Here is a 12575-nt window from a genome sequence, read left to right as displayed (position 1 = left end):
AGCATTCATGACAGACAGCCATCCAATTTCTGCTTAAAAGCTTCCAAGGAAGGACAGGGAGACCGTTCCACTGTCAAACAGTTCTTACCGTCAGAATTTCAAAAGTTCAACACAGTGAGTGAACTGGTGTGTATTTTTTTTTTATGTTCATGACCCTTAATAAAAACATATGGAATAAGCTTATTGGGCTTCTGAATGCAGGCAGGAGACTACATGTTTGAAAGCTTCCCCAGTGTAAAAATGCCCTGTCTCTTTGAACAGCTAGCATGTCATGGTGAGAGCTGGGATGAATAAACTCCTTCTCCTTGAACAGCTAGCTTTCTGCAGGCAGGGCCCATGCACAAAAGAGAATTCAAACATGTAAAGTGTGGCTTTTTTATCTCACATAGGTTGATTGGAGTTTACACACTGTAAGAAGGAAGAGCTAGGATCTTTACAGTATGAAATTGTAATTCTGAATGCTTTTTGTGTAAGGACTTCCTGCATGTAGACAACTAGCACATCAGGGAGAAGGCTAAGCTAAGAAGATCCCCCTTCCTAGCCTGATCACTCTCTGTGGGCAGAGATGAAGGACAAAACAGAAATGTGCATCCCTGGTGTACATATATATGTATACGTATATATGTAGGCCATGAAGTAGTCATTGAGGCACCCATCTTCAATGCAGAGAGGTTTGGTCAGCTACTTTTGCAGCTTTTTAGATGGGCCTGCAGCCCTGTTGTCCTTGCCCCTGAGTTGCTAGCAAATGATTTGGTACATTCTTAATTGCTGCGTGCCTATATAATCATCTGTGGCAATACATTCTCCTTTCCTGAGAAATATCCCATCCTGCAAATCAGCGCTTAATAGCCAGGAAACTCCTATCAATCAAGGTCCGAAGTCTGCATTCTGCAGCACAAAGTGCCTCATTGCATTGCATTTCCAATGATAACTCTCCTGAACATTTTGCTTGTTTCTGCCATTTCGGCCGTTTAGGGAAAAGCAACGGGAAGCCCTTCAGAATGGATTTTCCATTTTTATATGCTTGCCTTGGCAAAATCCCATTCCGAACATATATATCTAAACTAGCGATACAGTTGTTGGTACTTTGCCTGTGACACGAGGGCAGCGAGGTGATAAAGCTCGAGATCTGCTGCAGTTGTAGACCAGGCTGCATTCTGGTCGAATCAAATCAACCTTACTTGATGGTTGAAGTGGGACTCGAAGGCAGGTGAGGAGGGGCCCACTCTCAATCTGGCCAGGTAGAGCCCAGGAGAGCCCAGACTCCTCCATTTCCTCCCTAGGGCTGGAAGGAGATAAGCAGGGCTTCCTACCAACCATTAGGAGGAGGGATTGCTGAGAAGTGTGCTGGAGCCATGGCTGCCATTGTAGCAGCAGCAGCACCGGGGATGCTGCTTTGTGAATCCTGCCACCCAAGGTCATTGCCTCACCTTGCCTCTTGGGTGGGCTGGCCCTGACTGCATGCCTGCCAAGGTGTGCTGGGCCCGGGGGTAACCCGAGTAACACGGTCCAGGTCCAGTCCCAAATCCAAAGGTTCTACGAGGAGTCAGTCCAACAGGGCCAAGGCAGGACTCAGGCAGGAAACCAGGTAAGGTCAGGCACAGGATCACAGGTAGGTTCTGGCAAACAGCAATGGTGCTCCCACAACCTGGGGCAGGGTCTGGCAGCCTTTTATCTCTGTCGGGTAACGGCCGGTCCTGATGTCCCAGTGACTCACCTCCCTGTCTCGCCCAAAGGCGAGCACTCCTCCTGCAAGTACTCAGGTCTTACCTTCTCTCAGACCTCAGTCTCTGCAGCTCGGGAGATGTCAGTGGGTTACTAGACCCAGGGGCCACCTCAGCCTCTCCTAACCCAACTGGTAGGGGAGCAGCTGTACGTGATGGCCCAGCTGGAGGCAACTAGGTAATCCCCGCATCTGGAGCCAGGGCAGGATCAGGCCCCTGACTCGGCCCAGCTGGTGCTTGTTGCAGGGGAACCTGTGCAGACTGGGGCTCTTCAGGATCAGGCCCCACAGTAGGTTCAGATGATGCCTGAGGCAAAGGATCCGGTGCAGACTGAGACTCCTCTGACTCCGAGTCCGACCCTGAGTCCCAGGCCATCACACAAGGCTTCAGGGAATCCTAGCCCTCCCCTGGTGGGATGCCAAGAAGCAGGAAAAAAAGAAGAGATCTTACTATGTACAATGGTGCCTTGTGTTACAAACACACCGGTTTACAGACTCCGCTAACCCGGAAGTAGTACCTCCGGTTAAGAACTTTACCTAAGGATGAGAACAGAAACCGCGTTCCAGTGGTGCGGCGGCAGCAGAAGGCCCCATTTGTGGGATATAAAGCTGTCAGTCAAGTCCAACCTTCCAAGAGGACTAACTGCCTCTATGTGGCAGGCAGTTTTGTCAGTTGGTTGGTCGGTTGCTGCAAGGAGTGTTAACTGGTAACTGCTCGGATGCAGTCTTCTCATGACTCACTACTATCTAGTATATAGTTTTATCTGTCATGTAACCTAAGCCTGCCTCCAGGAACAACTCTGTAAACCTGAATGAATCTGATAGTAAAGTAAAGGTAAAAGTAAAGGGACCCCTGACCATTAAGTCCAGTCGCGAACGACTCTGGGGTTGCGGCGCTCATCTCGCTTCGCAGGCTGAGGGAGCCAGCGTTTGTCTGCAGACAGCTTCCGGGTGATGTGGCCAGCATGAATAAACCGCTTCTGACGAACCAGAGCAGCGCACGGAAACGCCGATTACCTTCCCGCTGGAGCGGTACCTATTTATCTACTTGCACTTTGACATGCTTTCGATCTGCTAGGTTGGCAGGAGCTGGGACCGAGCAATGGGAGCTCACCCCGTCACAGGGATTTGAAACACTGACATTCTGATCGGCAAGTCCTAGGCTCTGTGGTTTAGACCACAGCACCACCCACATCCCATGATAGTAAAGTAGTTTATGTTAATATGATTCAGATTCATTTGTGTTTTCTTTAAGAGGGACAGAAAGGGATTATCAACCAGGAAGTTATAATTTTATTGATAGGACTCAAACGAGTTAGCAACCTGCTTGTCACTGCATAAACTCAAACGGGATTGTTTAAACTCTGCTAAATTATATAAACATTCCCATACCATTAGCTATTTTATTTATTTATTTATTTATTTACGGCTATTAGCCCATAAAATATGTACAAACATAAAAGCACAGAGGCATAAAGACCGATATATTCGGCACCAGAAGGTGAACACCACGGTACTAGGGTGGGTCATTGAGCAGAGCCAGATAACAGTTTGGGGCCCGGAGAGCTCCAAGGGACGGATCCCAGAAAAAGGAAAAACTGAAGACGAGATCCGACATGCACTCTCATCGTAACTGTCCGATTAGTTTTGGTGTTGTTGTTGTTTTTTGGTTGTTTTTGTGTGTGAGATAACCGCGTTCAGGAATCTCGCCACCTGCAGAGTTACAGAAGGATCTGTATCCTGCAAAAGCAGTGCGGCGTGTGACTCAACAGGCCTGCCAACCAAGCGCAGTAAAGCAGGACCCAGGAATTTAGTCCTGGCTATGCTATGTAGGGGACAGCTGAACATTATGTGTGAAAGAGAATCAACAGTTTTCCCATCACACACGCATAGCGGAGGCACCAAACCCTTGGAAAATCTGTGGCTCAGCAGGTTCGATGGAAGGACATTGAACCTTGCACGAATAAATGCAAGTCGGTGTGGTACAGATGAAAGAGATGACATGTATGATAGGAGGCCAAGTGGTGGGGTTATTCCGTGATACCTGGGGGAGCAGACACCCCCACCCCCAGCGAGGTTGTGATGATTTTCAATGTCTGCTAATCTTTGCTCAATGAGGCTTTTAGCTGAGCGTAAGTTCATCTTTAAAGAGTCCGCTGGGGAAATTCCGATGCTCAGAAGTTTGGCATGGATTTTTCCTACCCACGGATTGACAAAGTCGTCCCGCCAGAGGCACTGAAAAAGGTAATGGTCGGGAAGCCTATGCCAGCTGGACAGCCAATAACCAAAGACTCGCTTCCAGATGACAGTCTCCAATGATGCAATCCTTAACTCCAGACGTATGGCTGCGTTGCTCACACACATGGGGAGTTTCAGGAGGCGACGGAGAAACTGATTCTGCAATGTCCCCAACGATGTTAAATTGGACCCTGGGGCCCAGAGTGGGGCAGCATAACAGAACCATTAGCTAAAGTGGTACCTCGGGTTAAGAACGGTTTCAGGTTAAGAATGGACCTCCGGAATGAATTAAGTTCGTAACCAGAGGTACCACTGTAGTTTCTTCAATATTCAGAGAGAGAGAGAGAGAGAGAGAGAGAGAGAGAGAGAGAGACGAAGGAATGCAATCTCTCTTAGATAATGGCATTGCTTCCAGATAAAGTCCCACCCACTCAGTCCCTTCTATTCTACCTTACCCCTCTTACTCCCATCAGTCCCAACAAGCACGGTCAGGGATCAGGCATCACGGGAGTTGGATGGGCTGCAGCAGAAGATCCCAGGTTGAATCTCTGGCATCTCCAGGTGGGATTAAGAAGGTCCACCGTCTTAACCCTTGGATAGCTGCTGCCAGTCAGGGCAGACAAAATGGACCAATGGTTTGGACTTAGTATGTGACAGCTTCCTATGCTCCTATGTTGATCATCTAATTCAATCCCATGCTGATTCAGGAAATCCACTACTGCAGCATCCCTGATTGGTGGCCACCTAGTCTCTGATGGAAAACTTTCCCCTCTGATCACTAGAACTCATTTCTGGCCTGGGGGAGAGATGTACTATGTGCCTTCTTGGACAGACAGCAAGCTCTTCTGAGTCCAGGAACCTGACTGCCCCCTTGGGATGTGGGGGGCTGACACATCCAAGCAGGTTAGTTTAACGGGGCTTGCAGCTGACACAGTAAATAATCCATTCTGTCAGCAGGAATTCATCCTTTCTGCTAAGAACGTTGCAAGCAAGCACACAATTTACACAAAACGGATTAGGTGATAGATCAAAGTTTTCCCACAATTTGTGAGGATGTTTTGTGTGTGTGTGACACCATTTTATATGCAGGGAGTCTTCCAAAGTTTCAAGCTGAAGTAGCACTTCTTTTTACAATTCAGCAGGGAACTTTGTCAATCTCGTTCTCCTCTCCTATTTCTTTTCTTTTTATTAAAAAAGAAGCAGCTGAAATAATGAACAATTGAGAGCCATGTTATTATTATTATTTTTTACCATGTATAATCTCAACTGCACGATGCCTCACAGATGCTAATGAATTGCTTCTTCCACTAGCAGGTTATAGCAGGAAAGAAGCTCACCTGAGAACACTATATTCAGTTATTCTGCTCAAGATGCGTTCAGGATAGTACTGGCTTTTCTTGTCATTAAATTTAACTGCACTGTTTGTGTTATCTTCATCCATCCCTTTTTATGGAGGCTGTAAAAAAAAAAGTGAGATGCAACATTCTTTGCGGGTAGAAAACTGCTTATTTCTAATTCTGTTTAAAGAATCCAGTGGTGAACAAATAAAACTTAGGAGTAGCAAGAGAGATTTTGTGAAGAAGATGATGCCAGATGTACTGCAGCTCTGACATTGTGTAAGGTTGGGCAACCTGGGGGCTTCTAAATGGTGATGGACTCCAGTTCCCATCATCCTCAACCACTAAGCCTCAAACCTGACTCCAACACCCATCAACTCCAGCTAGAAATATGGATGGCTCAAAAGAGGGTCTGGTTTTCCCAGAGCTGGGGGGGCATTTTGTCAAGCCCTCAGATGGTTCAGAAAGATTACTAGAGGTTTCCTGATCTTTTCCAGATGAGCTTGCATCAATGGAGCCAGGTCCATAAGGTCAAATGGCTCACTGCCCCACCTGTGGGAATGTTAAGGATTGTAGGAAAGGATATATTGAATAAGTATTATCCTTCCTTTCACTCACACTAGTGAGTGATGTAGCAAAGCAAATTCCCCTCAATATAGCTGGAAGCTAGTTTGCAGATTACTTTGACTCTCTTCGTTAAGATTATTTCCTGGTGTCCCCTTTAATCCTCCTTAAAAGAGTCTTTGTGAGTAAAGTAACAAAAAGTTTACTCACATTTCAGTTCACGATTTGATTCCTGAAAGGCAGGCTGTACTTAATAGTTACATAAACAAAAGTGTGAGTTGATCTCATTGTCGGAACTCCACTTGGCCAAGCCGATAGGGCCTCATCTTCCTCCGAGCCGAGCCTTTGAAATCACCTCCGACGTGTTTAATAACCTGAGCCTTTGACAAGGCCTCAAGCACATTCTATCCAGCAGGGTTCCCAGCACAGGGAGAGACGAGAGGTTTGGCTACATTGTAAAGAATTTTATTTCTAAACTACGCAGAACAGAAAAGACATCTGCTCTCTATGAAAGCAGAGAGCAACTGAACAAAGGAACAAAGAAAACAGGAAACCACTAACGTCACATCCCGTCTCCCCTCCCATGAGACTTCCAAGAGTTTGGACTGTCTCTGGAATGTAAACAGAGTCCTGTGACTCCACGCAGCTGCTCAGTGATAAGAACAGAAACTAACACTCATATGGAGACTGGACTCATGTGCTGCTGGCCGAGAGCCAGCAGACAGCAAAATTACATTGCGAATACAAAATGGCTGCAGGAGAGCAGTGACAAGACAGCAAGAATTAAGACAGAAATCAAGACGAACTGCAACTGAGAAAATGGCTGTGTGACTCAGTTCTTTTGTGGAGTCAGCCAGAGCTATACCCATCGCCCAGGTCACATTCAGGGGGAGGATGCTCCAGACCAGTGGAACAGGAAGTTACACTGACTGGATGTCCCCCTGTCTGTGCCCACTCTAGGGAAACAAGGAATGTTGCATTTGACTGCACCAATGGATTACTTCCCACACCACGCCCTTAATCAGACTGCTGCTCAGCTTCATCCTCCTTAGTCTCAATGTTGCTCTTGTAAAATTCAGCAGGGAGGAGGATGGGGGCAAAATTAGAATGAGTTGGCTCCGCCTGTCATTGTCTCTGGCTCCCCCTACTGTTGACCTCCCTACTTTCTGCTTTATGAGTTCCAAATGTCACCAGTCATCACTGGCTTGCATAATTTCATTCAAGGGGAACTTTGGAAAGTTTGTCCATCTCTAATTACAAGGAAGCAGTGTTCGTTTTTTAAGTTAAGGAAGAAGTTTTAAAAGCTTTAAAACCCAGAAATGGAACGGCTGACCAATGCCTCCACCCAGAATTTTATGCAAACTGCATAAGGTTCCCTAGGATATATCATAGAGTCAGCGCTGTGAATACAAACTTTTATACCATTGAGCCATTTCAAAAATAATTTTAATTGGGACCTGTCACCTTCACAGCTGGAAGAGGTGGGGCATTATTTCACAACCTGAATGTTACTGAGAGGCGCCACTTTTTAAATAATAATAAAAAGGATCTGCCCATTTTTCAGCAGGTCAACAGAAAAAGAGCAAAGAAATTTGTCACCCTTTTGGAAAATCATTTTCCGGAGCGAAACAGAAAATGGCAAGAGCTGTTTCAAAGTAGTTTCTAATGAGCAGGAATGGAGAGACTGTCGGATTTATACAGGCCTGCAGCACCACCTAAAAAGCTGCGTACCAGCCCTCTGCCACTCTTTCAACCTAAACAAACCACATTTCCTTTAATTTCGGATAAAGCGGAAGAACCACAATAATCAGAACAGAGCCCTTTTGGAGATGTCTCACTGACACCAGGTCTCATAAAACCTCTTTGGGCTCATGAGATTAATGACTCAAACCTGCACATTGCCTTGTTCTGTTTTCCTGTGAAACAGGAGGAACCATACATCTGATTAAATAACTATTTCAGTATGGTGCTATTTTATTCTAACGGCACAAATTCAGAGGCTTTGTGAGATTAGCGATAAGGGGCATAGAAACCCGGCGTTTGCTTCTGCATCTCTGCTGGTACAAACTCACCTTCAGTCATAATGAAGCCCTGGGTTTCTCTTTATTCTGCAGCACATGATATGTTTATTACAGGCTTCCGTGTTTTTTCATCATGCAGTCTTATCATTATACTGCATAGAGCCGGGTGCCCCTGAGACAATGGCTTCAGAGCTGTACCTTGCTGTTTCTGTGGCCTGAGCAGATTCCAACTTTAGAGCTTGAAAGAATGGACTCTCCTTTTATTCGTTGCATGGTTACATTTCTATTTACTGCCAAAACATCCTACAGTCTTTATGGGTACCCTGAATTTTTGGTGTGTTGTATGAAAATCTCAACATTTTATATGACTTTTTCTTTTAAACATAAGCTGCTTGGAGACCTTTAAGGCAACAACTGTCTAATAAGTTTTTTTAATAATAATAATAATCCTACTTTTCCTCCAACGAGCTCAAGGTGGCCTTCATGATTCTCTCCCTCCCCATTGTATCCTCACAGCAAAGATCAAATTCAACAAGCTCACAAACGTTTCACAATGTTCCCCAAAATAAATGTGGAATTGTGTTTTCCTGCACCTCTTTGGCTGTATATGATTGAAAACTCTCGTTTTCTTTAACAGAGACATTGTCACTTTTTTAAAGGGAAGTTTCTTCCTCTATTCAAGGGCTGAGCTGTGGCATAAAGCCAAATTGTGTGCTAAGGAATTGTAAATATTGAGAATCACAGCAACTACACACTCTTTAAGAGGACAGCAGTTCTTTCATGAATACTTTGATCTGGAGTAAACTTTTGAATTATAATGGACAGACGGGCCCAGCTCTCTTCACTTTTGTGAAGTCCCCCTCCCCTCGCAATAGCTATCGTGTTTTTAGAAACCTATGAGGGATGATTTAACTAAAAAAAAATGGGGGGGTGTTAGAAAAGTGGTTAAGCCTGTTATGAACTTGGGTGATCAAAATTATCCCTTTGAAATTGTGGCGAATGGGTAGCCAATATGCAGATGGAACAAGCAAGGAATCAAAGAGGCTATGTAGAATCTACAGTGGTACCTCAGGTTACAGACGCTTCAGGTTACAGACTCTGCTAACCCAGAAATAGTACCTGGTGTTAAGAACTTTGCTTCAGGATGAGAACAGAAATCGTGCAGTGGCGGCGCAGCGGCAGCAGGAGGCCCCATTAGCTAAAGTGGTGTCTCAGGTTAAGAACAGTTTCAGGTTAGGAATGGACCTCCAGCACAAATTAAGTTCTTAACCTGAGGTGCCACTGTAATTGCAACTGCTGGAGCATCCGAAGGACAGCAAAGCATGTTTGAGGGTCTACAGGGAAACATTCGCACAATTCAATAAGCCTGTTTGAGGGATTCCAGTTGACCAAGGAGAACTGACTTGCAGATAAAGCTGCTTAAAAAATAAGATCATTTACATTTCATGGGAAAGCAGGACAAAAAGTCCTGCACCACCTTGAAGAGGGACACATTTGATGACGACAGGTGCTTCCATGGCTTAAAGCATGAATGGGCAAAAAACTGCAGTGCCCCTGTTAATGTGCTGGGCCCAGGTATTAACCCAAGCATTGCGGTCCAGGTCCAGTCCCAAATCCAAGGGACTGTCAGTCTGACAGGGCCAAGGCAGGACATGAGGCAGGAAACCAGGTAAAGGTCAGGCACAGGGTCTCAGGCAGGTTCCAGCAAGCAGCAATGTTGCTCCCACAACCTGGGGCAGGGTCCAACAGCCTTTTATCTTTGTCGGGGTAACAGCCGGTCCTGATCCCCCAGCGACTCACCTCCCTGTCTCGCCCGAAGGCAAGCTCTCCTCCTGCGAGTACTCAGGTCTCTCCTTTTCTCAGACCTTAGTCTCTGCAGCTCGGGAGACGTCGGTGGGTTACTAGACCCAGAGGCCGCCTCCGCCTCTCCTGACCCAACTGGTAGTGGAGCAGCTGTAAGTGATGGCCCAGCTGGAGGCAACGAGGTCATCCCCGCATCTGAAGCCAGGGCAGGATCAGGCCCCTGACTCGGCCCAGCTGGTGCTTACTGCAGGGGAACCTGTGCAGACTGGGGCTCTTCAGAATCAGGCCCCAGACTAGGTTCAGATGATGCCTGAGGCAAAGGATCTGGTGTGGATGGAGTCTCCTCTGGTTCCAAGTCTGAGCCCAAGTCCTAGGCCATCACAGTTAATGTGGGAGAACAACTTCCAGAAGCCCCAGTCAGCATGGCCAACAGTCAAGGATGATGGGCACTATGCTGCAGGGGTACCAAAACAGGGTGCCACCTAAAGCCCACCACTTCTGGAAGGCCACAAATTCCTCATCCCTTGACCAGAGTCCACTTTGCCAGCTGAATTGTGATCCACGGATCCACACATTCACTGGTGCTGCCGCCACCACCACACTGAGCAGAAAGGCAGACTTTGGCATGCAAAGGGAGAACTTTGGGTGTTGGGTGATTTTAATATTCCTTCCGAATTGCATTTGGGAGGGTAAAATTCAAGGCTAATACATTCAGGGCTAATGCAAGCATATGTCCGTATCTTTGGTACAGCTCCAATCTGCAATTTGCTTGTGGCTTTTCAATTTCCTGTGAAGGATGTGCTCATTTGATTTTCCTCCACCCCTTTCTCAGCCTTCACTGTTTCCACAGATGCTTTTAACTACATAGGAGTCATTCTAGGAGAGTTTTGCAGCACTGCAGAATTTGACTCCATTCTGCAAATGTCGTACTCTGCCTTGCTGTATAATCTCAGCCATGGGTGGGTATTCATTGTTTTTGCTTTCTGAAGCAACCCCACCGACAACTTCATATTTGCTGCAAAGTTACAGTAGACTTCTAAACTCACAATTAGAAATCAGAATAATTTACCCAAGATTTACCCAATGATTTACCCAATGATTTACAATTAGAAATCAGAATGATTACCAAAGATCTGCAATTAGGCCAATTTAATCTCATACCCTCGATTTTCAAGGGACATCCAGGAATTATGAAAGCTTCTGATTTGATCCTGATTTGATGTTCCTATTTCCTACATCAGTGCTGCCACCACTGAGCTCAGGGCTGTTGTGAGGGAGCATCCCTGTCAGGGACTGTGCTGAGGAGGGCTGGACTGAGGAGGAATGGTGGGGATTCTGAATCTTCCCAGGAACAGGAGAACAGTATAGATTTGGAACAGTGGCTTGCAGAGGGGCATAGTTCAGAAAGCAGAAGCTGGGAAATACTGGATGGGGAACAGCTAGCAGAAGAAACACTGGAAGAGAGAGAGTTAACAGATTCACAGTCTCTGGACAGCATTCACCCCCCCTTCTCCAAGGACATGGAGAGCTCACAAAGTGTTAGAACAGAAAGCACAGAGGGTACAAACTCAGGTTACGGGACGTAGGAGTGATGTAAATTAATAGGAATGGACGGAGGAGTGAGCCTTAACAGGGAGCACCGTACCATTTCTAGGGAGGTGTGTGCTTTTGTCTCTTACTGTGATCATTAAAGATTCTAACTGGTAAGACGTTCCTTTTGTTTGATCTTTTGTTTACTGCCATGGGGGAGAAAGCCGATTCCCTGAAGCCTGGGAATCCCATTGCCTCTCCATTGCCTCTCCAACAACTTGTAGTGGCTGCTGAAGAGTGGGTGAGGAGGAGGAGGAGGAGTTTCTGCATGACTCACATGACACATCGGCTCTGATGGACTGGCAGAGGGTAGGGCTGCCCTGGGCAGGAAGAAAGGAAGAGTGGAGCAGACCAGAAGGAGTCTTGATTTTTTAAAAAACAAACAAACAAACATGCTTTGCACATCTGCATCTAATCTTGCCCCCTTCGAAAATTTATTTATTGATATGTGTGTGTTTCTTAAATCTACCAAAGAATAGAATAAAATTGGGATTAAGGGATTTTCTCAGGACGGTGGACTGTGTGTGCGCTTTGTCCCGTCTGTATGGTGTTAGTAGCTCTTACCTTTCTTCTTTCTTCTCTACAGGGGAAGGGGGACAAAAGTGGGGGAGAGTCAATTAGTGGGGAGTGAGAAATGTCCCTATTTTCATCTGAGGAATATTGGACAGTATGGAAGCAATGCTCTTTTAACTGATACCATTCAGCCATCCCTGGACTTGGCGCCAAGCAGCTGCCATGTTCAATTCCCTTCAGTGCTCTAGGGTGCTTGAAGTACTGCGCTCTGGGGCACTGTGGGAAATTTCAAATTTCTTCTCATTGCCACTCATCAGCCTGGTCTATTGCTATGCCATGGTCGAGGATGCATGTGACTGAGCGGAGGGCATTTTGAAAGCGTGATTATGTGTGACTGCCCCAATAGCAAAATGAGCAAAATCATCATGAATGTACAGTAAGAATCATGTCTGGAGGGGAACTACTTTCTGCAGGTAAATGCTCAAGGCATACAAAAATATATCTCAGTCTCCCCAAGTGTGCTCACGTATTTTCTAGCGATAGTCCTGGATTTACAGAAGCCGTCCTGTTTTCTGATTTGATCCCGGAATGTCCCGCTTTTCCTTAAAGGTAAAGGGACCCCTGACCATTAGGTCCAGTTGCGGACGACTCTGGGGTTGCAGCGCTCATCTCGCTTTATTGGCCAAGGGAGCCAGCGTACAGCTTCTGGGTCATGTGGCCAGCATGACTAAGCCACTTCTGGCAAACCAGAGCAGCGCACGGAAATGCCGTTTACCTTCCCACCGG

At 46.3% G+C, this 12575-nt stretch overlaps 1 long non-coding RNA gene across 2 annotated transcripts in view; it reads left to right on the top strand.

Annotated features, from left to right (window-relative positions):
- The first annotated feature begins 2449 nt into the window (after window positions 1-2449).
- Window positions 2450-12575, top strand: part of LOC309539656 — a 53402-nt gene continuing 43276 nt past the window's right edge. Inside the window, exons 1-3 of one of the 2 annotated variants that reach the window (XR_014222920.1) lie at window positions 2450-2558; window positions 4744-4864; window positions 10519-10613. This is a non-coding gene — a long non-coding RNA (uncharacterized lncRNA). Of the gene's footprint in view, window positions 2559-4743; window positions 4865-10518; window positions 10614-12575 lie in introns of those variants that run through there. The other variant, XR_014222919.1, reaches the window with a different exon arrangement.

This window comes from Podarcis vaucheri (assembly GCF_965113315.1).
Source record: "Podarcis vaucheri genome assembly, chromosome: 8".
NCBI classification, from domain to species: Eukaryota; Metazoa; Chordata; class Lepidosauria; order Squamata; family Lacertidae; genus Podarcis; species Podarcis vaucheri.
This window is presented reverse-complemented; position numbering and strand designations above follow the sequence as displayed.